Source organism: Neopelma chrysocephalum, unplaced genomic scaffold, assembly GCF_003984885.1.
Source record: "Neopelma chrysocephalum unplaced genomic scaffold, ASM398488v2 Primary Assembly neopelma1_75, whole genome shotgun sequence".
Lineage (NCBI taxonomy): Eukaryota > Metazoa > Chordata > Aves > Passeriformes > Pipridae > Neopelma > Neopelma chrysocephalum.
In genome coordinates this window covers 8577783-8601181 of record NW_020897736.1, presented here as the reverse complement: position 1 = coordinate 8601181, position 23399 = coordinate 8577783, and the positions used below count along the sequence as shown (strand labels likewise).

The 23399-nt window shown below is 46.4% G+C and overlaps 1 protein-coding gene across 2 annotated transcripts in view; it reads right to left on the bottom strand.

The window, feature by feature from the left end:
* The window catches only part of SV2B (synaptic vesicle glycoprotein 2B), a 65169-nt gene extending 44678 nt beyond the window's left edge, over window positions 1–20491 (bottom strand). Inside the window, exon 1 of one of the 2 annotated variants that reach the window (XM_027688478.1) lies at window positions 20322–20491. The gene's annotated coding sequence lies outside the window, so the exon portion shown is untranslated. Of the gene's footprint in view, window positions 1–14749; window positions 14957–20321 lie in introns of those variants that run through there. The other variant, XM_027688479.1, reaches the window with a different exon arrangement.
* Window positions 20492–23399: the final 2908 nt, after the last annotated feature.

Here is a 23399-nt window from a genome sequence, read left to right as displayed (position 1 = left end):
GGTGTCAGATCAGCACCTCAGCCCCATGTTGGGTGGAAAGAAATGCACGATGAGGCACCAGGCTTCTAAGGGGTCTCCACTAAGTATCTGCCTTCCTCACCCTCTGTGTGGGCTCTGTTCCCAAGCATGTTTTGGGACATGGAAACTATCTGTTGCTATGGGGAAGAAAAGAAAAAAAAATCAGTCCCTTTGTCCTAAAAACATAAATGAGATGGGCTTGCAGTCCCATAATAGGAGACAAAGGGACATTAAGGGAATTTGAAAGGGAAGAGATAGAAATCTTGCACAAGGAAATCTCTACCTACACACTAACCTGTGGGGCTCCTAGTAATAAAAGGCAAGGCCTTGGCATCATTAAAAGTAGGGATTGGATGTATTTAAGGGAGAGGAAAACATGAGTTTCATTTGAGTTTCCACAACCTTTTATTTCTATTGGGAGAAATAAGTTCTTCTTCGAGACACCACGAGAGCTTCACTCTGGTGTGGGCTGTTCTGTAACCGTCCACCAAGATGATTTCTTGGATTCATTTGCTGGTGCCAACTGTTAGAGAGGCGATCCTAAGCGATCCTGAGCGATCTAAGCCCAGGTTCCTGGGCTATAGAATGGCTTTCCCTTAACCAGCTACACTGGGACTACTGACACAGAAATGACACAAGAAGATAATGATATCACAGCAAATGGCTTCTGATCCCCAGGGGGAAGGGAGAAGCATGGCTATCAGACCCAGAGTAAATTTAGGATAAAATAAACTCAAGACTTTTGCTGGAAGCAGGAATCCTCCATGATATATGGGAGAAGGCAGGAAGAAATGGAGTGTGAGAGCAGGTGTCCTCCAGATGATGAGCCTGGGGGGATTAGCTGGCAAATTTCAAGGGGATAACAAATACTTCAAGGCAGATCATGCTAGTGCCTTTTCAGGGGAAAGAGGATAAAATCTCCCAGGTGAAGAAAGTGGCAAGAAGGAGGTGATGATCAAAAGTTATTTATCAAAGTGTAACATCACACTTCCTTGCCAGGGAGCCAGGGAATGGCCAGCAGACAGCAGGTGGATATCAAGCTTTTCAGCTAACCCAGATTGGATAGCCAAAAAACTGCTTTCTGATGGCATTTTAGTGATGAAGTAAAACCTGCTGGTGGCTGCAAAATCTTTCTGGTTACCCAGGAATAAGCAGCCAGAGCACCGAAGCCCACAGTGCCAGGCCTGCAGGAACAGATCCTGTCACTGCAAGCCAGGCAGAAGGGGGAAGAGATGACCATTTCCCCTCTTGCTTGTATGAGATCCCTGGAGGAAGTGATGATAGGAGAGGAATATGGACCTCTGATTAGCGTATCAATTTTGGATATTTTGTATAGGAAGTTCTTTCTCTGCAACAGAATTTTCATAAGGTTCTGTGTGATTGCTGTCTCTGCCTCTATTTCCCATTTTGCAAATGGGATTGAGTGCTTTCTACTTTCCAGATGTGTTGTGAGATGCTTGGGAACAGAGGTACACAATGTTGTATTTCAGCTGGATAAGGAGAGCCAAAATGCTGTTCCTTGGGAAAACTGGTGTGTTTGTGCTGTGAAGGAGGTTGGTTTTCAAGGCTGTAGAGTTGGTGCTTTGCCTGAACACTAAATACGCTCACCAGCTTTCTGCAGTGAGGCACAGATATGAGGAACCCAGGCAATGAATATGGAACGAGGACAGCTCCAAGTCTCTATAGTTCCACAAACCACAGAAAATCACCAACTGATCTAGTGATGGGTACAAAGCTGAGAGCTAAAGGCATCGACATGCCTGTTATGATTTAAGCTCAGTGCTGGAAGAGGGCCAAGCACCGCCTGCCTCTATTCCACAGTAAATGGGTTTGCTGCTGTGATTGGGATGAGGTGGGTTTAAAACTGGTCTGTGAAAAGAATCTTTTATTTCCAAATTAAACATGTTTCTCTATTCCCTACAGAGAAGCAGAGGGTCAGACATGCCTTGGATAGTGGCAGCTTCCATAGTCACTAATTAGACATGACCAGGGCTGGGTCCTGCCCAGATCCCCATCCTTTGTGATGCAGGTGCACTCCTATGGCCCTCAGTGGAGGCACTCATGGGCCACCTGCACAGCTGTCTGGATGTGACACATGGATATTCACTGCTCACTGCTTTCCATGGCCACATGCTGCTCTGCAAGGCTGCTCAGCACCATGTAGGATTCACCACGTAGGATTTTTTCCACAGGACTAGAGAGCAATAAAAAGACCAAACACACACTACACCTCCCAACTAACCCGAGCCAGGTACAACATCCTCCAGGTGACGCATTTGGTCCATCGTTTTCTTTTTTTTGTATTTAGTAAGACCTTATCTCATAAAAGTTTGTGTCTAAAAGCTGTGTCCCTCCTCTATAGAATGCAGGTAACAGCTTTACCCACTTCCTAAGTGTCATGTGCCCATCTAGTCACGTGTCCTCATCTAGACTCTCCTTCCAAGGCAGAAGAGGAGTCTTCCTGGTGGAGATCCAGGCTCTGCAGGAGGTCTCTGTTCAAAACCAGCTGCATGGTGACTGAATTGGGGTACCAGAGTTTGATGCAGAAGTGAGAAGATTGCACAGATTTCCTGTTTGCAGGCAATGTACCTTGGAATTTTACCGTGAGATGAGCAGGATTTTCTCTGGGAAATAACTCCCCCTAATTCATTAGAAATTACTGTCATCACTTGTTGGAAACTGAGAAAATGCCTCTCCCTATGGGTTCCAAATCTGCTGCTGTGTCTGACTGTTGCAAATTCTGGGGAACTCCGCTGTGGTCATACTTGGGTGGCCAGCACATATTTGCCACTCAGTGCAGTGGATTGCAAACAGGAGAGCTTTGTGAACCCAAATTCATCCTTGATATTTGCCTGCTATAAACCCAAGGATGCCTCAGTGTTGTTCCTACATCCCAACAGCCACTTCTGCCCTGCTTATACAGGGCACCCACTTCTCCCTGACAGCCAGTCCGAGCCAACACAGCCCCCAGTACAGGCAGGGAATTTTTGCCTGACTTTTCTATTTCTCCCATCTCCGGTGCTTTGCAGAAGGGAAGCGTTGCCTGTGGTCTCAGCAGCAAGGGGTTCCCCTGCAGCATGACATCATGCAGAGAGCTCCCTTGGCTCGTGGACAGGGCTGATTTCTTCTGGTAGAGTAACCCTGCCTGCCAAGTAAAGGCAAAACTGCTGATCCTTCTGTACAGCACCCTCAGCACCTGCTCCCAGGCACAGATCAGCTCCTTCTCAGACTCGTTTCAACAGTAACCTGACAAATCGCCTGCTGCGCTGCCACAGATTGCTGAGGCACTGCTGACTTTCTCTACTCAAAGGTGGCAAAGCTTTCCAGCTGTCCTGCCCTCCCTGGCTCCTTTCTAGCTCAGTCACTCTGTGTGATTTCTTTTTTTAACACATTTGGTATGCTTTTTAGGAACTTACTAGAGACATTGGCTCACGCTGCTGGTCTATTTGTCCCCAAGCTTTGGGATGCTGATGAGCAGTATCTATACTTCAAAGGATGCTAAAAATCACCCATGCTTTACTTGCTGTAGGAGACTGGGTGAAAAGAGATGGAGAATCCAAATCAGCCCCTGAGCTGATCAACTCTGAGAAGGGTAAGATCAGAGCATATTTAATTAGGTTCCTAATTACAGTGGTTATTAGCTGTCATAAAATCACCTGCATTTGGATCCCAGAGCAATGTGAGCTGGAGATTTCAGATATGCATTGACTAGACAAACATGATTATTCCTTTGGCTTGATCTCAACTGCAAGAAAAGCAAGCTGCACTATCAGCAACTGAAGATTTAACTCTGATGTGTCATTTATTCTTTCCACAATAAAAGCAATATAAAGAAATATAAAGAAATATGAAGAAATATAAAGAAATCGCATTGGCATAATTGGGTTCAAAATAACAACAAGACCCACAGTATTTCAATCCTAAAGTAAATAAAAAAAATAAAAAAGGGGATCACCATTGGAAAGCCCATATATCAGTTGAAGAAAAACCAACTTACCTCTATTTTCTGCATCCCTTCTAAAAATACAGTCCTGCTGAGAGGAACATACATTGTTTCTTCCACGTGATTCTGACTAAGAGCCCAGTAAATGGGGAATTGACTAGAAACCAGGGGAGTAACTTCGAAGGTTAAAAAAATCAATCTGAAGTGTTTTCTGTTCCTTGCTTGTCTGTTTGTTTCATCAGACAGATAAAGCAAGAAGAGAGAGTAAAAAAATAGACTGGTTTTCTACGAAAAAGAGATGCAAATAAACTTTCTCTTCATATAAGTAATATTTTTCCTTGGAATTTTGGCAGGTTTTCCCTGAGGATTCAGAATTCTGCAGTAGGTTCAATCATATTGAGTGAAAATGGACAAAAGAAAACACTTGCTTCTCAAACATTTCTAATTTGTCCAGAACAGATTTCTTTTCTTTGGAGAATAAAATGTTTGGATGAACATTCTTTGACCAGAGGGAAGAAGCATGTTCTCCAAAGAGGGATAGTGAGCTTCTCTTCTCCATTAACCCACTGGCTTCATTGGATAGTTTAAAGCTGGATCCAGCTGTGCTGGGGCATTTGCAGCAGATGTGAAAGCCTGAAATTCAAACTGATACTGAAGTTTAGACAGAGCTTTCTGACAGCAACATTTTGGGGCTGTAGGATAGGATCGGATCTCAAGGGGAAAGACAGAAACCTCATCAGTGGGGTTGCTGAAAATCAAAGACAAACTGATGGCAGTTACCTGTGTGAACCTGCACTGACCGCACAGCCGAGCCAGCAGATGTAAGAGATCTTGCATTAACTCTTCTATTAATTAATTAATTAAAGATGGAAAAGACACCAGAGCTTGTCAGAGGGGGTTAGTGCTGTTAGTGACTTCCAACTCACATAGGGTGTGAGAAGCAGCTTGTTCTCTACATCAGCCCAGTGGCAGGTAGGTTGAACATCAGCTGGTACCTGACTCCCGGTAGGCTCTGAAAGAGCATCCAAATGCCACCCAGCATTAAGGGCATAAGGCCAAGGCTGCCAGGGGATGTAAATCCAGGGAACTTTATCTGTTTCTGTGCTTCTCTTGAGTCATTGTTGCTTTTGCAGTGGAGGAGCCCTTCAGTGCAGGCAGTGCAGAGTGCTGCAAGCCTCAGGGAGTGTTGAGACTCATGAAATATAGATGGGAACTAGACAGGCTCCTCAAGCAGGGTAAATACATGCACAGTAATTGACTCCATCTTCAAGCAAGAAATGCTTTGCATAAGGATGCAGAACAGGTTTATTCGGTAAAGTTTGATCTGCACACTTGACTCAACAATCACTGAGAAAAAAAAGAAAGAAAAACCCTCCTCTGTGCTGAGTAACTGAGTAGTAACTACAAGCAACTCCGTTTTCAACCTTTCTCCCTTTTTACTCCACCTATTTTCTGTCACCCGCTCAGAATATGTTATCTCCAATGTCCTATAGGAAGAGCATCTGATGAAAACAAATGCACACAGACTCAATATCCTGATCCAAGCCATTTACAGTCTCCATAACGCCCCCAAAGAAAACATCTGTCTACCTTGAACCAGCAGGAAATAGAGCTGCTGATGCACAGATCGTGGCATGGAGACAAGCCAATGGCTAAGTGGTTACTATTGTAATGAACATTTGTTAACGACTCTTTTCCAGCTGCAAGGACAGGAATCCTCACTGGGATGCTCTGAGTTCATGCAAACCTGAGTGGTTGCTCCCTGTGAAATTACTAAAGGCTTTGTGAGTCCTGCTGTCCTTGTTTTTATCAGCTGGATTCTGAGATCTCTCTGCCTTTACGTGCTTTAGCCATGCATGGCTGGTCAGAACAAGCCTCTGCTTCTGCAACCACAGTATATAAATTATTTCTAGACACCTCTCAGGAGCCTCTCATGCTTAACTGGATCCCCCTCACTTGGAGCAAGCAAGATTCCCCTTCCTAGTGGGAAGATGAAACCAGAATGACCACTCCTGGCAAGAACAAGGCAGTCCAAACATGAGCAAACAAGGCCAGATGGATGCAAAATGAAGCCATGGAAGGAGACTCTGCACTGACATCTCACACAGATTAAACCTCATAATGGAATCTCACACGGGAAACAGTCAAAGGATCTCCTGCTCAAACGCTCATTTTGAAACAGATCCTGAAAATTATTTTTGCAAACAACGGGAATGAAATTCACCCCAAACCCACTCAGCTCCAAGCTGCATTTGTGGACAAATTAGTAATGCCTTGTATCCTATATCTGCCCACTAATTAACTCAGCAGCCGCTGCCAGAGTTAATCAGGGAAGCAGCTCCATTATCCCCTGTACCCCCACAGGGCAGGGATCCACCAGCTGCCACCTCCCACCTGCTGTAAAGGCAGGGCAAGGAGCTGCTTGTTTGGCTGCCGTTGAAAGGCCCCTGAAGCTCCCACCAGCTTCCCGGCAGGGAGATGGATGTCTGTGGGTGGATTTGCCCCAAGCCCTGCACCACCGCTCCTGCAGCAGGAGAGCCTTTCCATCCAGGAGGGATCCCTGCACAGTGAATCCCTCCCACACACTTTACACTGATAGAAAGGAGGAATTAAAGGAAGAAGCTGAACAAGAGCTAGACTTGTTAACTGGAAGAAGACAAAGGTTGTCTCTTATAATTCAGCCTCTGACAGGGCCCTGAGCCCCCACCCCACATCCCTCAGGCTGCTGCCTTCCCAAAACATCAAAAGAGGAAAATCCTCTCATTCAGCTAGTCCTTGGCCAGGAAGATGCACAGGAGATCAAGACCCTTGGGAAGGGACTGTTCTGAAAGGGACTGACCTGTTTACCTGGGGAGCTTAATTGCAACTTTTGGGGTTGTCAGACCCAGCATTATTTCCAACTTGAGGGAAAACCTGTGTAGCACAGATGTAACAGGCTGCGTTTCTTCCTTACTTGCCGTACATTTCTGCTGAGCCACAGGGGCTCAGATGTTGTAAGCCTGCCAAAATCACAGTATTATTTCATAGTAGGTATGAGGGAAAAAAATCCCAACAATGGTTAATTAAATAATTACAATCAGGTCCTACATTTTTCAGTACACTTCTGGGAGACAGAAATTCTGGATTTTTTTTTAATCAAATTGCTTATCTAAATCTAGTAGGAATAAAAATCCGTTTCAGATTTTGATTTTTAAATACCAAAGGAAATATTTTCTTTTGGGAATCTTCCAGATGGAATATTTCCCAGGCCAAAAACTTTTTTATAACAATTAGAAAAAATAATTGAAACTGAACAGCTAAAGTAGATGCTCTGAAAGAATGAAAAAGATGCCAAAATTACATTAAATTATTTTCACCATGAACACACATTCTATTCTCATAACACCAGTCTGGATTTTTAATTTGATTTCAAATATGTTATGGATCACAACCTCAGGGCTGTAAATTAATCCAGATTTGCTCAGCTGAGAATCCATCCATCAGCCCTACTGTGACTATGTTCTTCTAATCAAGTACAATTAACAATTATCATGAAACACCATTAAAAAAATGCTTAGGAACTGATCAATGACTACCATAAACTGAGCTGATTCATGCAATTTTTGAAATCAAGTTTCAATTAGGTCTAAAGAATAATGAAAATGTGAACTGCAAATTCTGCTGCAGACATACCATCTTATTCTGAGCAAAAAAGATAAATATGATCCCTTTTTCCTTACCATTTAAAAAAAATAAGCTGCTAAATTTCCTGTTTGGTTTAGCAAATACTGTCCAGTTCACTCAAGCTGCAAGAAAGCAAAGCTTTGCTTGTCTCTTTAGTCACAGGTGTTTCTACAGACTTCTCTCCCATCGGATGCTACCATCAAACTCAAGAAATATTTATTAACACTATTGCAAATTTGATTTAACTTATAGATAAGAACAACTAGAAACCAATTTTCAGTGATGATTATCTATTAAAACCTATGCAGTTCCATGCAAGAACTAAATTCCCCTTGCAGGAAGGATGGAAATCCTGTCTCTCCTTCCTATCTCTGAACCCCTACATGACCCAGAGGGACCAGCAGCTCTTTAACCAGCCTGTCCTGTTCCCCCAGGCTGGATGGCCTCTGTGCCTGCTGGGTGGCCAGGTGCTTTTAGGATAGATTATTCAGAATCTCTGCAGATTATAGCAGCGTTTAAATCAAGCTGGTATCTTTTCTCTGTTTATATTTATCCTAACAAGATAAGAAACATTTTGCCAAAGTTTTCCCGTGGTCAAGGGAATTCCCCAATTTCCCTCCTGCCTCTGCCTAATCCTATAACTCATCACAAATCCCTTCTCCCTCCCCTCTCTCTGCCTGCATCTCAATCCAACCACACTCTCTCCCAGGGTGCTGGGGGGTGTGTGGGAGGTGAGCCTGGAGCAGGGTTTGTGTGAACACGCAAACCTCAGGTGCTGGTTCCCATCACAACCAGCCTTTGAGCACCTGCAACAACCTCCGAATGCCACAGGGTTGCTGATAACTCAGCCTGACCTCCATCTGCAATACCCCCCTCCCTGAGCTCTCCCACATGGCTCCAAGAAGGAGTAACCCAAACCCACGTCCTGAGGGTGTCTTTACGTTTAAACCCACAAAGCTATTTTTGGTCTGTTTATGATCAGATGTATTTAAACAGAGACTAATTGCACCAGCACAAACTTGTCCTCACATAACTTCATTTTCATCTAGACAGAAGCTTTTTAAGCAACAGCAACCAAACCCTTTCAATATTTAATCAGCTGCATGGCCTGGAAAAGCAGGGACCGGCAGCAGCTGCCTGGTGCAGAGCCGGCGAGCGGGGGTGAGTGCTCCCACCCTCACCAAGCATCTCTCCATCCTGAGATCTTGCCTCCTTTACAAATTTGCTGTGGAGAAAGCCAAGCAGGAGCCCTGTTTCAGCCTGCTGCTTTAGCTCCAACAGCTTTCAAACAGCATGGCTTTGAAGCACCTTATTTTTCATTCCTCTCTTCCAAATTCTCAGCTGCTTTCCAGGTGTAAATCTTTCTTTCCTACTGATGGCTAGGAAATTGCTGTGCTCAGCACCCTGTGAGTCAGCAGGACTTGAGCTTTCTCCCACTTCTTTCTGGTTTTAAAGCAGGCAGGGTGTAAGCCCTGGGTACAGAAAAGGCTTTGCAGAACTTGCAGGGTGTGTGTGTGTGTGGAAAATTAGGCTTTTCCTAATCTTTCCTCATTCCCTTCATGCCTGTCCTGTATGTGTCAGGGGGATTACAGGAGCTGAAAGGACATCAGTCTTCTGTGGGCTGGCTCTGCACCATTCAGGGCAGACTCTGTTGGTGGCCACCATGCTTAAGTAGAGTTGCTTGAAAACAAAGCCCTAAGAAGGAGTACCCAGTGACTTGCTTTAGTCAGTGGTCACGCCTGGCTTTTCAAAAATGTGTCAAAACACCAAATGCCTTCTGGTCAGAAATGGTCTATGAGTGTTCCCTGCCAGAGACCCCCAGCCCTGCAAACTTCCCAGTCCCCAGCAGTCCCCAGCAGCCCAACAAGGCTCTGGCTTCTCCCTCTCCTGCTGCTGGGCACCCTGGGCTGGAGGTGCCTGTGCTGCACAGCACCCCTGGGCACCAATCCAGGCATGGCCACAGCACAGGCAGCATCTCTGATGGTTTGTACTGTCTGAGCTACTAAGAACAAATAGAATTATAAAATAGATACTAATAAACAACCCTAAACACCCTTATCTAAAAGAAGAAAAAAAGCACCAAAAGCATATTCAATTAGTGATAAAAAAATAAATACAAGATTAATTAAAATTATGCTGCTCTGAATTCCCATCCTCAGGCTCTGAGGATGCAAATGGCATTCCCCATCTTCCCAAGGGTGGCCTGACATCAGAGCATTGCCACAGTCCCCAGAGGGCCAGTGAATTGCACTGGTGATGGCAGGATTCCTCATGCATATGCTGGCCCCACTGGTGAGCCTTGGCTCACCAGGGAGGCTCAGTCTCCACCAAGACCAGCAATTTTGGGTCTGTATCACAAGCAAAAAGGCTCCTCAGCTCCTCCTGAATGCAGGGAAGTCTGACTTTTTCAACAGCGGCTACACATCCAGAGAAGAAACCACTGGGATTTCTCAATCTGGGTCTGCGTATAAATCATTTAACATCTCATTTACACATGCTCATAATTAATGCACACTAGATCCCTGAAATGAGGCAGTCCTGATAAAATATCTGTGAATTTGGGCAGCAAGTGCATGTGATGTGGGGGTGCAGAAGGACAAATGTACCCTCCCTCCCCAAGAAATGGCTGATCTCACTGGTGCCCACTCTCAGCTTCAGTAGAAGCAGATGAAAGGAATTTGGGTCAGATTTCCTCCTTTGAAGTGGGCTGAAAGCATTTCAGAACCAGTTGCCACTTGCAAAAAGCCCACACCTCTTGTGGCCCCAAGCAGCCATGAGCCCAAATCATCCCTGCTTCTGCTCCCTCCCATCTATCAGGGCAGAGAGACCCTTGGACTTTGTGTACAGAGCAGAGTGATCACTTTCTGTGTTTATGACACTATGAGGAGCAAAATCCCAGAGCAATTTAACTTATTTTACTAGATTTACAGCCCTGAGACTAATATCAGGATCCAGCCACTCAGGATAGCTTGTAAATCTAAAAGAACTTTTGTCCATTAGTATGAGTGTCTGGTGCAACAGATACTCTGTGCCAAGTACAGCTGGAGAAGAATTTTGCATACATCCACTCTTGTTCCCCAGTCCCTCAATCATCCTCATGGAGTCATCCAATTAAATCTGCCCCTAACCTCATACTCTGGCTGTGTTAATCCCCCCGGGAGATGTCACCAGGCTTGATGGAGGACCATCACTACTCGTAGGACTGCAACATAAATCTTTGAGATTCCTCAAAGTCACCACCACTTCCTCTGTTGGGGCTTCCTCTGAGTGCCAAGGCAGAGCAGAGACACCAGGACAGTCCTGCATGTCTGAGAATGGCATGGATATGAGTTCAGGAGGTCAGGAACCTGTAAGCAGTTAATTAGAGCAGTTAATCAGAGCAGTTAATCTGCAGCAGTTTGACCACCTGTCATAAAGGGCAAGAGAAATGTCCCATGGAGGAGGCAAGTTTTTCCCTGCTGTCTGGAGGGATGTGGTGGGAGCAATCCCTGACACAGGCTGTGACCACTTGTGTCCTGACAGAGGACTTGTCCTCAGTTTACCACTGCAGTACCAGAGCTCAGTCCTTGAGAGTAGGATGGGTGTAAAGCATATCACATTCAGGAGTAGACTGGCTCCCATTGTACTTTCCCCATGGTCAAAAATCTCCTGCAGGGATTCTACTCACCCTCTCACATTTTACAGAACATGCCACAGGGATTATCCTCAGGCCAGGACTGGGAAAGTCTCTGTGTTTCAGTAGTGCTCAGAGGACACCACTCTTCTCACTCACTGTCAGCCTGGGAGGATGGGGGGCCAAGGAGGCATCCACTGTGCTGGCAGCACAGAGGGAACCAGAGCTTGAACAAATCCATCCATCACCCAGTCAGGAGCAGATGAATTCCAGCTTCCCGCAAACCCATCTTGCACAAGAGCTGTTGTGAATCACAGCAAAACACTGAGTTTAACTGGAGACACTGAATCACGGAGAACCAGCTGCCGCACAGTCCTGGAGATCTCCTGTAGGAGCCTGCCCAGCATCAGGCTTGCTGCAGTCCCCACACAATGAGGTATCCTGGAACTGTACCAGGCTTCTCTTAGTCAGTTCTGACGTTGCCTGGGTCTTGGACTGGAAGAGATAGTCAATAGCCCTACTGACTGTCTCCATGTCACTCACAACTTTGTAGATCTCTATCACATCCCTCTATATCTGTAGTCATATCTTTAGGTTTGTCACATCAAGGTGAGCAGAAAGCATCTCTGAAGACCTGTAGTCCCTCCATGTTAGTGAGGCAGATTAGAATACCTTAAAACACACATTTCGATCACCTCCAAGCAAAAAAGGCCTTAACTTCTCCTACCTCCCTGGCATTAGGGCAGTCAAGAACATAACCAGGTGAGCTATGTCACCTTAGATGTGGGAAAGTCTATGATGTCCAATTGTAAAGATTCCCTGGGATAGTACTAGAAAACAAGAAGAATCGTCCTCAAAGTGGCCTGAGCTTCCCAGCTCCCTTGACCTGGCTTAATTCTCTTTCATAAGAGGTTCTTCCCTCAATTTTAACCCAGCTCCTCTTTCAAACTCAACATAGCCAAGGGAATCTTCAAGGCTACTCTGATCCCCTCTTCCTTCTACTCCCAACACCAGTGTGTTTCCTCTGACACAAATGTGATCACTAAGTCGTGACTGCACGGGAAGAACAAACAGGCTGAGCAGATGGGTTGTGCGGGAGGAAGCCCTCATTTAAAACGCAAATAGCTGGTGGTAATTTAGCAGATGTGGTAAGAAAAATCTGGAGAGACAAGCATGAGGTGACTGGATTCCAATTTCAATCAAATAATGTGGAAGTCTCCCTGGCAAGGAAAGGTTTCATCTTCCATCTCCTTGATTACCTTGCCCTGAAGAGATGATAACACTAATGCCAAGTGCCATCACAGGAATGATCTGGAATATTCTTCCCTTAGGATCCCATGATTCCCTGCCCTCATGAAATGGATTTTTTTCACAAGGGAAATCCACCCTTTATAACCCAAATGTCCCTGAGAAAAGACTAAAGTTAAGTTAAAAGTAATAACATTCATTAATCCTGTAACACATTCAATTCTGTTTCCACCCAGAGACAAAGACTTAAGGATCTGTCCTTCACTTCCCCAACATCAAATCAGGCTCCCTCAGGAAATAACTGCAGGACATTAGAAAAGTCTCTACATCCACCATATTGTAATATTAATTTGGCCCTAGAATTTCATCTTGGCAGAAGTACCAAAATTATCACAGATGGGTTTGATGATTTTCTCTTTATAAATATTACAGAGTCATTAATTAAATTCAGGAAATTAACCCTTCCAGGCAGCACTGTAGCAGGGATCAGGAAAGCACAGTCACCACTGGCCAACATCCCAGACTGAACGTGAGAGAAAAGTCAAGTGCACAAACACCAAATTGACAGCAAAGATACTCTGGCATCAACATTACTGCAGGTTTTAGAAGATAATCTAACAAGAAAAACAATTTATAGAAATTTCTGGCGCTCAGATATAATATTGCAGGAAATAGGGAATGAAGGATTTTCAGCCTTTTGAAAAAAGCCATAGTGTTTTGGTTAAAGGACACAAAAGCTGTCCTAAGAGGATTTCCTCACAGACACAATCATCAACCCCCCAAAGACATCAAATTGGGCAACTCCTGCACTCTCTCCTTCTTGCACAGTGCTGGGATTCAGTCACGCAAAGCCCCTTCCACTTCCCTCTTCACCCACTGTTTGCCAGACACAGATTTGGCACAAAATACGGTCACCCTGAAACACATGTGAAACAAAATCCCAAGTCAAAACTTGCTGCTCAAGAGAGGAGAATCTTTTTCTTTATATTTGATATAACTGGTGCTTGAAACTTCGAGGTTTCTTTAGAATAAGCACAAAACCCAGAGTGTCCCACTCTCAGTGTCACAGTATCTAAACATCAAAGGGTAGGAAATGTGTGAGTTTTTGGCAAGTGGAGGTTTCTGTATGAATACATTGTGAGAGGAATATTTTTTATAAACAAGTTATATCAGCAATGTTCTCCAGGAGTAGTTTTTAACTCTGCCTGTCATAAAGAAATCCAGAAAAAAAAATCGTTTTGGTATCCCCAAACCATATTTTGTGTCAGTTTTTGGGTGAAACACAGGTCTGTCAAGAAGGTCATGGCTTTGTACCTGTCAGAAAAACTGCCAAAGCTTCACCGCTGTATTTTTCCTTTGTTTGTGTTTTTTGGGGGTTTTTTTGTGGGTTGTTTTTTTTTTGGTTTGGTTTTTTTTTTGTTTGTTTGGTTGAGGTTTTTTGTTACGCACAGACCTTTGCAGATTCAATTCAGCCAGATTGCAAAGGCTGCTCTTAGGTTTATTATTCCCTGATCCTCTTTAAACAAGGGCCCTAAATTCATCTCCAGTGTAAGAGCTCTGCTGTCACTTGACTAAGAAGCAGGACGCCCATTTTGAGAGTCCTGTGAGATATATTGACTGGCAAACCTCTCATTTAGAGTAAGCCAGTGTCCAGGACACCAGATAGCTCATGGTCCCAGCAGAGTGTAGTCCAGTGAGACCCTCTTCCTCCCAAACATCTTTATCTGCACCTCTCTATATAACAGATACTGGCAAAACCTAGGGGACTGGTTTCAGTGAAAAATTCACTTAGACTTAATGATGGAGACAGTCTATTAGCTAGAAAGGTTGAGAGGTTTTAGGGGCAGGAATTTATGAATGACTTTCTGTAACTCCTGCAGTAACAAGTGCAGGGCAGAAAAAGCAGCACTCAGGTAGCAGCTCACCTAGGACTACCCCATGGAAAGCATCAGATCAAGCTGGAAATCCAGTAGGAAAAAATATGCAGGGTGAGCAATGGAACTGCATGTGAGTGAGAGCTGGCCCGTCTGCCCAGGCACACACATTGATCCGCTTGGTTCCCAGACTCTCACCAACAGTAATTAAACTGCTTTGATGAGCACTGACCCCTGGAAAAGCTTCAATACAAACCAAATGAGCTTCACTGTTTTTTCTGTCTCTTTTTCTGCTCCCCTCCCTTTGCTTTTAACCCATTAAGCCATATTACTATTGCAGCAGGACTGATAGTCCAGAAAGAGACCAAAGAGAAAAGCATCATCGCTTACCAGAACTAGGAAATATTTCATCACAGCCATTCACCAGCCATTTCCCCTCTTTCTAGCCTGTGGAGCTGCTCCTGGAAGGGTCACCCCTTTCCGCTAGGATGTCACAAGCCGGAGATTAGAAGTAAATGCTCTGCAAGCCAAGCAGATCATCCCGCTGCGACCACATCCAGGTACTGAATCACGAGCAACGGAAAAGTCCATCAGCCAGCAGAAAACACAATCGCAGGCACACACCCCCAGCCACAAAGCAATAGGAGTGGAGGGAGGCTGGAGGCAGCAGGGAGAGCAGATGGGAGGGGGGTGGCTTGGGGGAACCAGGCAGCGGGCGATGCTAACGTGACAGATGTGTTGACTTTAAGTTAAACAGGAAATTGAGGATGTTCGACGCAGGGAGGAAAGACATTAGCTCACGTTAAAGGCAAAGACTTTCTCCGGTCTTTCCCTTCTTTGCTTTCCCTCTTCCATTCAGGCTTTCTCTGGTGATTTCTAGCCCTACCCTCACAGGCAGAAACAAGCTAGGGTTGACACTGACTCTGCTCGAGTGTCTGGGCAAGGCAGGAGCTGCAGGGCCAGCCACAGAATTTCCCATCCTAGCAGTGAGCTGGGAGACTGCTCATTTATTCCCTCTTCAACTCAAGCTCCCCTGACATCACTTAAATGGCATCCTCCAGATGATGTGAGTAAAAGAGGGAATGATGAACAGCAGGGTGAGGCTTTCAATTTGTCCCAGTTCTGGGCAGGGGAAAATAAAATAGGGTCAAAATCCTGACTTAGAGTATGTAGCATAAGTGGCAGAAAGTAGAATAAATTGATTTAAATGCAGGGATAATGAAGTGCCTTGGTGCACTTAACTTCCCTATGAATAAACCTGCAGTCCAGAAAAAGGGCAAGTCTGGGGGATGGCAGCTGTACTATGAGGGTCCACAGGGTTAGTATCCAAGGGAATGTAACTCCAGGACAAGGTGGCAAGATGTCCAGGCAGCAACAGAAGGCAAAGGGAATTGGGGAAATCAAACCCCAATTTCTTAGTTACAGCTTGGAAAACTGAGTGAAGGAAGACAAACCATACTAGCTTTGAGCTAGATCCCAGCTTTTAGAGACTAATGGAGGAAAAGAGTGGCTGCACCACAAGCCCACAGATAGAAAACCAGAAGTGGCAGCTAGCTCAGTCTCCCACACAAGGACTCTGTTCCTGCTTCACAGGCAGGTCCTCTTCCCTGGTTTTTCCACTGCCTTTGGCACCAGAGGAAGAGCCCCCTGTGGCATCCCTGCACAGGTGGGTGTCAGCTACAGCCCAGCCTGCACAGCTGAGCCTTTCTCATTCATCTCCCCACCAAAGCTTTGTCCCAAGACCCACACGCAGGGGTGACAAGAATGTCTCTTCTATGGCATGTACAGGCCCCCAGTGACAGGACTCCTTCTTTTTCTAGCAGTTGTGCATTAGGTAAAGGGCAGAAATCTGTTATGGGCACTTGCCCCATAACTGTGTGGAATATTCAGGTTTTGGTGCAATCCAGCCTGCCTCCCTCCTTGCATCTCATTCCTCCCCACCCCCTCACCGTCCCTGAGCTGTGTTGTTGGCCTCCCTTCAACATTTTAATGGAGTATTGACAGTGATCCATTCGCACTCCAAATAGATGAACCTGACTTGCATCCCCGGAACTGCATTTGCAGAGCCAGCCCAAGCAGGTGGGTTTGGAGCATCTCCTCGGATGTATCGGCTGCAGTTCCAAAAGCATCCCTTTTTCTGGTTTGAGAAACAGCTTGGAAAAGTCTAGCGAGGATATTACACTTTGGAAAACTGCTGCTTCGGGTCTGCTGTCCCTCCTCCTACCTGCTGCCAACTCCCTCGTCTCTGCAATTATTTATAAAGCTCTGTGTTCTTTCCTAATCGGGATGTTCCCTTTTGCCTTGCACGTCACTCCTATGTCACTCTGCGTCTGGGCCTCTGGTGACCTCTTGAAGTGCTTGGCAAGGCTGGCAGCAGCCAAATGAGTCATCAGCAACCTGCCTGCACCTACCTCCCCCTGGCCATTGCCCCCCTGGCTCCCACCGAGCCCGGCTGCAGCCAGGGAGGCCTGGGGGAGTTTAAAGCTGTCTAATCCCCTGGATAATTCATGGAAAGAGGATTACCCATTCTGTGCAGAGACCGTAACCCAAATATAGACCAGCCTTCCCCTTGCATTGCAGCTCTTGTGGCATGGAGACGTTTTCCCTGCACTGCTTAGGGGTTAACTCTGCTCTTGCTCAAAACTGGGACAACCTGCTTCTAACCTGTGGAGTTACAGTGCCATAAACCCAGGGTTAGTAAAGCAGAGGCAAGACTGTGCTCTTTGAACACCAGCAGGATCAATGCAGACTCATCCCCACAAGCATATTTTCTCCCTGATAAATGCCAAACTCCTTTGGGGGGGGGGTGTCAGGGAATATATCGTCTTACTGTATATTTGGAAACCAGTGTGTCATGATCCCAAACTACAGAGCCTGACAGTAATGTATTGAGAAGATAGAAGGGAATTGCTAAACTCAGATAATCCCGTGGCAGGTTAGAGCAGCCTGGCACAGGACCTGGGAGTAGTGACCTGGCTCTGCTGCCCACCCTGGGGCTCTCCCAGCAGGTCACCAGGAGCTGGGTTATTCCAGTTGAGGGAGGGGACAGGTATTTACCAGAGCTGGTGAGCAGGGAAGCAATAGTTAAAATTAGGATAGTTTCCTTGCTTGCACTCAAAGACAGAGGGATAGAGTTGGGAGCTGCAGAAGATATTCCTGATGGATTCAGCAGCTTCCTGGGAGACCATGAGTTCATCTTCACCCTCCTCTCATTTTCCTTCTCCTCTCTGCCCCAGATGGTGAAGTGAGATCTGACACAATCACCACAGGCTCCCCTTTCCTACAGTGTCTTTTTTTTTTGGCTGTTAAAGTCCTTATGGGACTTTAGTCACCGTAACATTAAAGCATTCATTAGCACAGGAGTAATTCCATAATCTCTTCAGAAGAGAACAATTTCAGAGGTTCAGCTCATGATCTGGAAAATCAATTTGCTGGCTTGGCAATGCAGGAGGAGGATTTTCAAGGTTGGCTTTGGCTTCCCCGGAAGGACTGTTATCATCTCTGGGACTTGGTGGCCAGGAAGGGGCCACCCACAACAGCTCCGAGGGGAGGAAGGAGGACCCGAGGGCTCTCATTTGGCTCAGGCAAGGAAAAGAACTGGATTCATGCTGCACCAATTGCAGGATGAGCCTCAAACCCCAGACCTGCCTCATCATGTTTTGCCCAAATGTGTGCTGTACAGGTGGGACAGCATCACCATGAATCATGATGGATTTTCCTGCCTTTTTTGTCTCTCACACTTCATTTTACCAAAAGTAATGCTCCCAGCTCAGAGCAAGAAAGGGATGCGTTTTCATCATTCTGCCTTTTCCCTGCAGGTACAGGCTGATCAATTCCTGTTTTGAAACAAAACTCCTGCACCCTCTATACCAAGCACCTCCCTATGTGCTCTTCTTCTCCTTGTGGGATTTTTCGCACCCTTTTGACTGCGCTGTCAGAAGCTGGGGCCCACACCCTTCCTGCAGACATGCAGACAGATTTTCAGAAATCATCTGCAGGTGCAAGGCTGACTTTTGGGAAGCACCCAGCTGTGCACTTGCAGCTTCAGGGCTGCATCAGAACCTGAGTGGGCTTCCATATCCAGCTCAGCTCTTTCAATCAGAAGCTGTCAGGTACCAGAGACTTTCATTTAAAGATGTTACAGAACACAAATGGGTTCAAATAGCTACTTCATGGGACAGACCTCTCAGAACTGGGCAAGCTGAAGTGGCAAGATGTCTCCTGTTTGCTGTTTTCTGTGTCTATCCAGAAGGGTTCCCCCAGCACTCACATCATGCATTTGCAAAACTGGGTTAGAAAAACCTAAGGTATCGTTGCAGATCTGATCTCCAGCTGAGTCCATCTAATAGTGGTGGACATGCCTTTCACAACAAAGCCATGAAGAGGGGAAACACATTGGAGATAATAAGGGCCTCATGGATCTCTTGAGACCCAGGGTCTCGCTGTAGGTGCTGCTACCTGTGGTAGTTCTCTTGCAGTGAAGGGAGATGTTCCCCTTCTGTTTCTGCTGGAGGATGGAAGAGAGCTTTTCCATCATGAAGAAGTAGAAAAAGATTTGGATGCTGCCTCTGTTCCCACTCCTTCCTCCAGGTTATCCTGACCATGGACATCCCACTGCATGAAGTGTTTGGGTCCCATGTCATTTAAGGCAGAGGCACCAAGGTATATTTCCAAATGCACAGCAGAACATCCGGCTGGATGCCTGGGATGATCAGTGCGGCACTATTGTACGTTCAATATCTGGTTAAGTAAGACAGAGAATTAACCCTTTTCCTCTCCCTTCCCCCAAATAATAACACCAGGGATACAGAGGGGACACGAAACAGCAATTTTCATGTCATGTCAGACACAAGATTTAATCTCATCCTATCTGGAATTTCTACTCTGACTCCCAATGGCAGGAGACCCCTTTAAGCTCTAGCATGTGCTTAGAAGTGCCTGACCTAAACACAGTGAGGGATCCCCCTCGGCACACACAGAGCACTGCATGCTCCTCGCCTATACATTATTATCATCAGATTGTTACTCTTTTTCATTTTTTCCTGAGACGAGGTCATCCCTGACAAGTAATATCCTTGTGGAGGCAGTTCTTACCAATTATTTTTAATGGAATCTTAGTGTTATGGATCATATCGCTGCAGTTTGACACATGTAATAAAAATTTCCCTTGAACAACACTTGCCCTCTACAAGAAAAATAGTCCTGCAGAGATGTGTGCGTGGATGTGTTACAGGATGTGCAGCGAGCACACACACACACGCACGGGAACTTCTCGCCACAGAACCCGCATCCCGCGACAGCTCCCAAATCGCTGCTTTCTCTCTGTGGCTTCATTTAACCCTTCCTAACAGAGGAGGTCGGAAAAAACTAACTGCAGTTTTTAGCTTTAGCTGCAGATAAGCTCTCCTGGAGTCTGGGGAGGATGATGAAGGGAGGACAATTACAGCGGGTGCGGCACCGGGGCCGGCGTGCGCGGGCACCGGCACACCCACACACAGCCCTGGGGTGCCAACACCCACACAGTCCCACACAGCTCCCTCCGGACACGACAGTCCCTGCCCCCAAGCAAACACCTTCTCCTCCTCCCCCCGAGTCCACCGCAAACTGAGCACACACCGGGAGCACTCCTAAAAATTGCTTCAGCCCAAGTTAAAACTCCACAGCGCAGCAGCTCCTGGCAGAAAGTGAGGGCAGCGTAACGAGGCTGGTGCTCTGACCCCTCCAATCTCATTAAGCTAACGGGAGTCCCTACAGTTCCTACTGATCCATCCCAACTCCGGAACCGACTCTGCGCCCTTGAGCATCTTTGTTTTCAGTGGCACCTTTTGTTTTAGTTTTCTGCAGAGAGCTTTCCCCTGCCCCCCCTCCCCCCCCCGAGCTGCCTCCCAGGCACGGAGCCCCCACGGGCTGCCAGCTCTCACCCCTTTTTTCCGCGAAGCAGAGGGGAGCGACGGGCTCTTACCTCGGGCACCCCAAGTTGTCGGCGGAGCGGCTGCCGGGGCGGCGCAGCGCGGCGAGCGGCGCAGCGCGGCTCTGCGCTGGCATCTCCTCTAGCAGTGATGCAGTCCTGCCAGGAGCCGCATGCCAATGATGCGGCCCAGGGGATCCCTGCCCAGGAACCCCAGCGCTGGGAGGGAGCCCAGGGCTCCGCGTCCTACCTAAATCCACGCCGCCCCCAGCCCGGCTGCGGAGAGAACGCGGAGGGAGCGTGCGGAGGCTGCCGAAGGGAAGGGGAGAGAGCGAGGAGCTGCACAGCAGGCAGAGAGAGAGGCAATGCTTGTGTAATTTCATCGCGGTAATAAAATCCAAGCCAGGGTCTAAATGTTGCAGCTCTCTAGCAGAGTTCTTTATTACATGGGGGTATTTTTATTTCTTTTTCTTATTGCTGACATACAGGAATGTTTCTAGCTGTAAGCAGAGGGGAATCCCAGCATGACTGGGCATCCTTCGTCTCTCTACTTTATATATATTAGACCATTGCTACATTTGAGACCCCTCTCCCTGGGATGGCTAAGGACGGGGCATGTTTCAGGGATAATCCTACTGTGGGATAAGCCTGTTCTGTTTAAAATCCCCTTGTGTTTATAATTTGGGAGTCCTTTGCCAGAAGAGTAGCAGGAAATATCCTACTGTCCATGCAATTTCGTGCTTGAAAGAGACCATGTGGACACAGCAGCATGGAACATGGTCTGCCATGGAAATCCATCCACATAATTTTGTGTTATTAAAAGAGATAACCAGTAACATGAGGAGGTGTCTTACTGAAGAACAAAGCATGCAGCTCCTAACCAAGAAAGCCTTGTCAGTGCACATGGGGGGCATGTCCACACCCTGCAACATCTCTCCATGCAGAGATGCCCAAATTAGTCCCCATAATGAGAGCAATAAAGATTTTCACTGACAGCTTTCCACTGCTGCTTCTCCTAACCTAAAACTGAGGAGGAGCATGGATCCACAGGCTTCTTAGAAGGGAAATGGAGATGGATTTACAAGGCAGTGTGAATCCCTTGTACTTGAGCAAACAAGTAGAACTGAAAGCCCAGACACCCATCCTGGTTCTGTCAGCAGGTAACCCCTAGAAAGCTACTTTCCCACTCAGTGCCTCAGTTTCCCCTCTTACTCCCTGTTACTTTTTTCCTTTTTTTCCTGAGTCGAGATCATCCCTGACAAGTAATATCCTTGTGAAGCCAGTTCTTACCAATTATTTTTAATGGAATCTTGGTATTATGGATCATATTGCTGCAGTTTGACACATGTAATAAAAATTACTGAATCTCCAGCTCAAGTGTGCTTGTGCTTGTAATTATTGACAATATTCCAAATTGGGCCTTTAAATTCTCTCTTTATCTGATGGTTCCTGTGACTGCACTGATGGCATCACTTCCATAGGGAAAATGCAGTAGGTGATTAATTCATTTTTTTTTTAACACCCACTCATTTAAAAATTGGAACTTAAATCTAAAGTTCAGCTTTATTCTCCCTCGCACAATACATTAGCTTAATTGCATTTTGTGTTTGGTACAATGCACTGATTGCTTTGATGTGGGAGCACTTCAGAAGTCAAATTATTACCAGCACTCCTGTATGCTACAGGCCAAGTATCAAGGCCTTGGCAAAGCTAAAAAGAGCCAGTCTATCACCATGGCACTGAGTACTTTTTGCTTGCCTGTCACCATTCCTCTGAGTCCTCCAGCTCATTAATACTTCACATTCTTCTAATCATGGGAGCTCTATTTGCAGGTTTTAGATCTGTGTGTGGGTCATACTCAGGAAGCACAGCACTGTTCATACTGTGCTCCCCTGGAGAGGGCTTGGGGCACTCCTGGAGATGCTCTCCCAGCTCCATCCCAGTTGCTGTTGGAAAAAGGCAGTTCTGCCTCATGTCACCTTCTGCTGGCAGGAGGGATTGACAGCGAGGAAAGATGTGGCAGGCTGGCCAATGAGCACCCCAGTGTCCCTGCTGGGCTTTCCTCAATTCCCAGAAAAGTCCATGCATCCACTTTGCTTACTGCTTCCCATGCAGGATAGATCTAGTCTGGTTAAATTTGTACTAAACCTCACAGCAGAATGAACAGAGACGGAGGCAATAAATCTGGGAGGCATTCCTTACCACTCCATTGTGTTTATCAGTGTTTCTAATTACCTCTGTGCCCTACTGTGCTTCTCTCTGTTAATCACTGCTGCCCATATCCAGGTACCTCAGCCAGGGAGAGCCATTTTCCGTAGTGCCATATGGTGCCGGCAGGGAACCTGAGCCTCACGGGCTGCCTGACATCCAAGGCACTAGGATGGGGAGGCATAACATCTTTCTGTTCATAAGAGCACATTAATGAAATCTGCAGCAATCCAACTGTTTCAGAGCTGCAAGAAGTAAATGGGAAACAAAGCAGAGCTGCAATGAATAAGGAACTGTCATGGAGATGAATAAAATTATATAAGCTCTTATAGCCCAGGGAAATAGGTGTCTGTGTAAAGGCTGCTCACGCAGGTGTAGTTATCAACGTGGTTCCACAGGCAAAGAGGGCTTCATCTAATCCTGTAGCTCACTGAGCAGCCCCAGACCTCCTGGGGAGCAGGGTGGGACGGGAGATCTGGTCAATCCACGTGGGTGGAACAGAGCCCCACAGCCATAATCAAGACATTTTCCTTTCTTTGTCTCACCTACAGCATCATGGGTTTCTCTTTTGCCTCCTTGCATGAACAAGACACCAGGGACTCTTGCAGAGAGTGCAGACCTGGGCGCACCGGGGTACCCTCCTTCAGGAGTGCTCACATGCTGTGGGGAGGGTGTACAAGGGAAACTGAAACAATAGAAGTTAAGCGGTGATGGAGCAGCTTCTCCAGTGGCTCACAGGCTGTCAAGTGAAAGGAAGATAATCAGAGAAATGTATGACTCTAAAATCACACAAACAATGCATATTTCATGGCTTTGCCAGAGCCATTGCTTATGCACTGAGGCGCTTGCTGTGACAGGCACTCAGTATCACAGGGTGCTGAACGGAGGGCAGGGCAGAGGTTTTTGGCTGGTTTTCACGTCCCC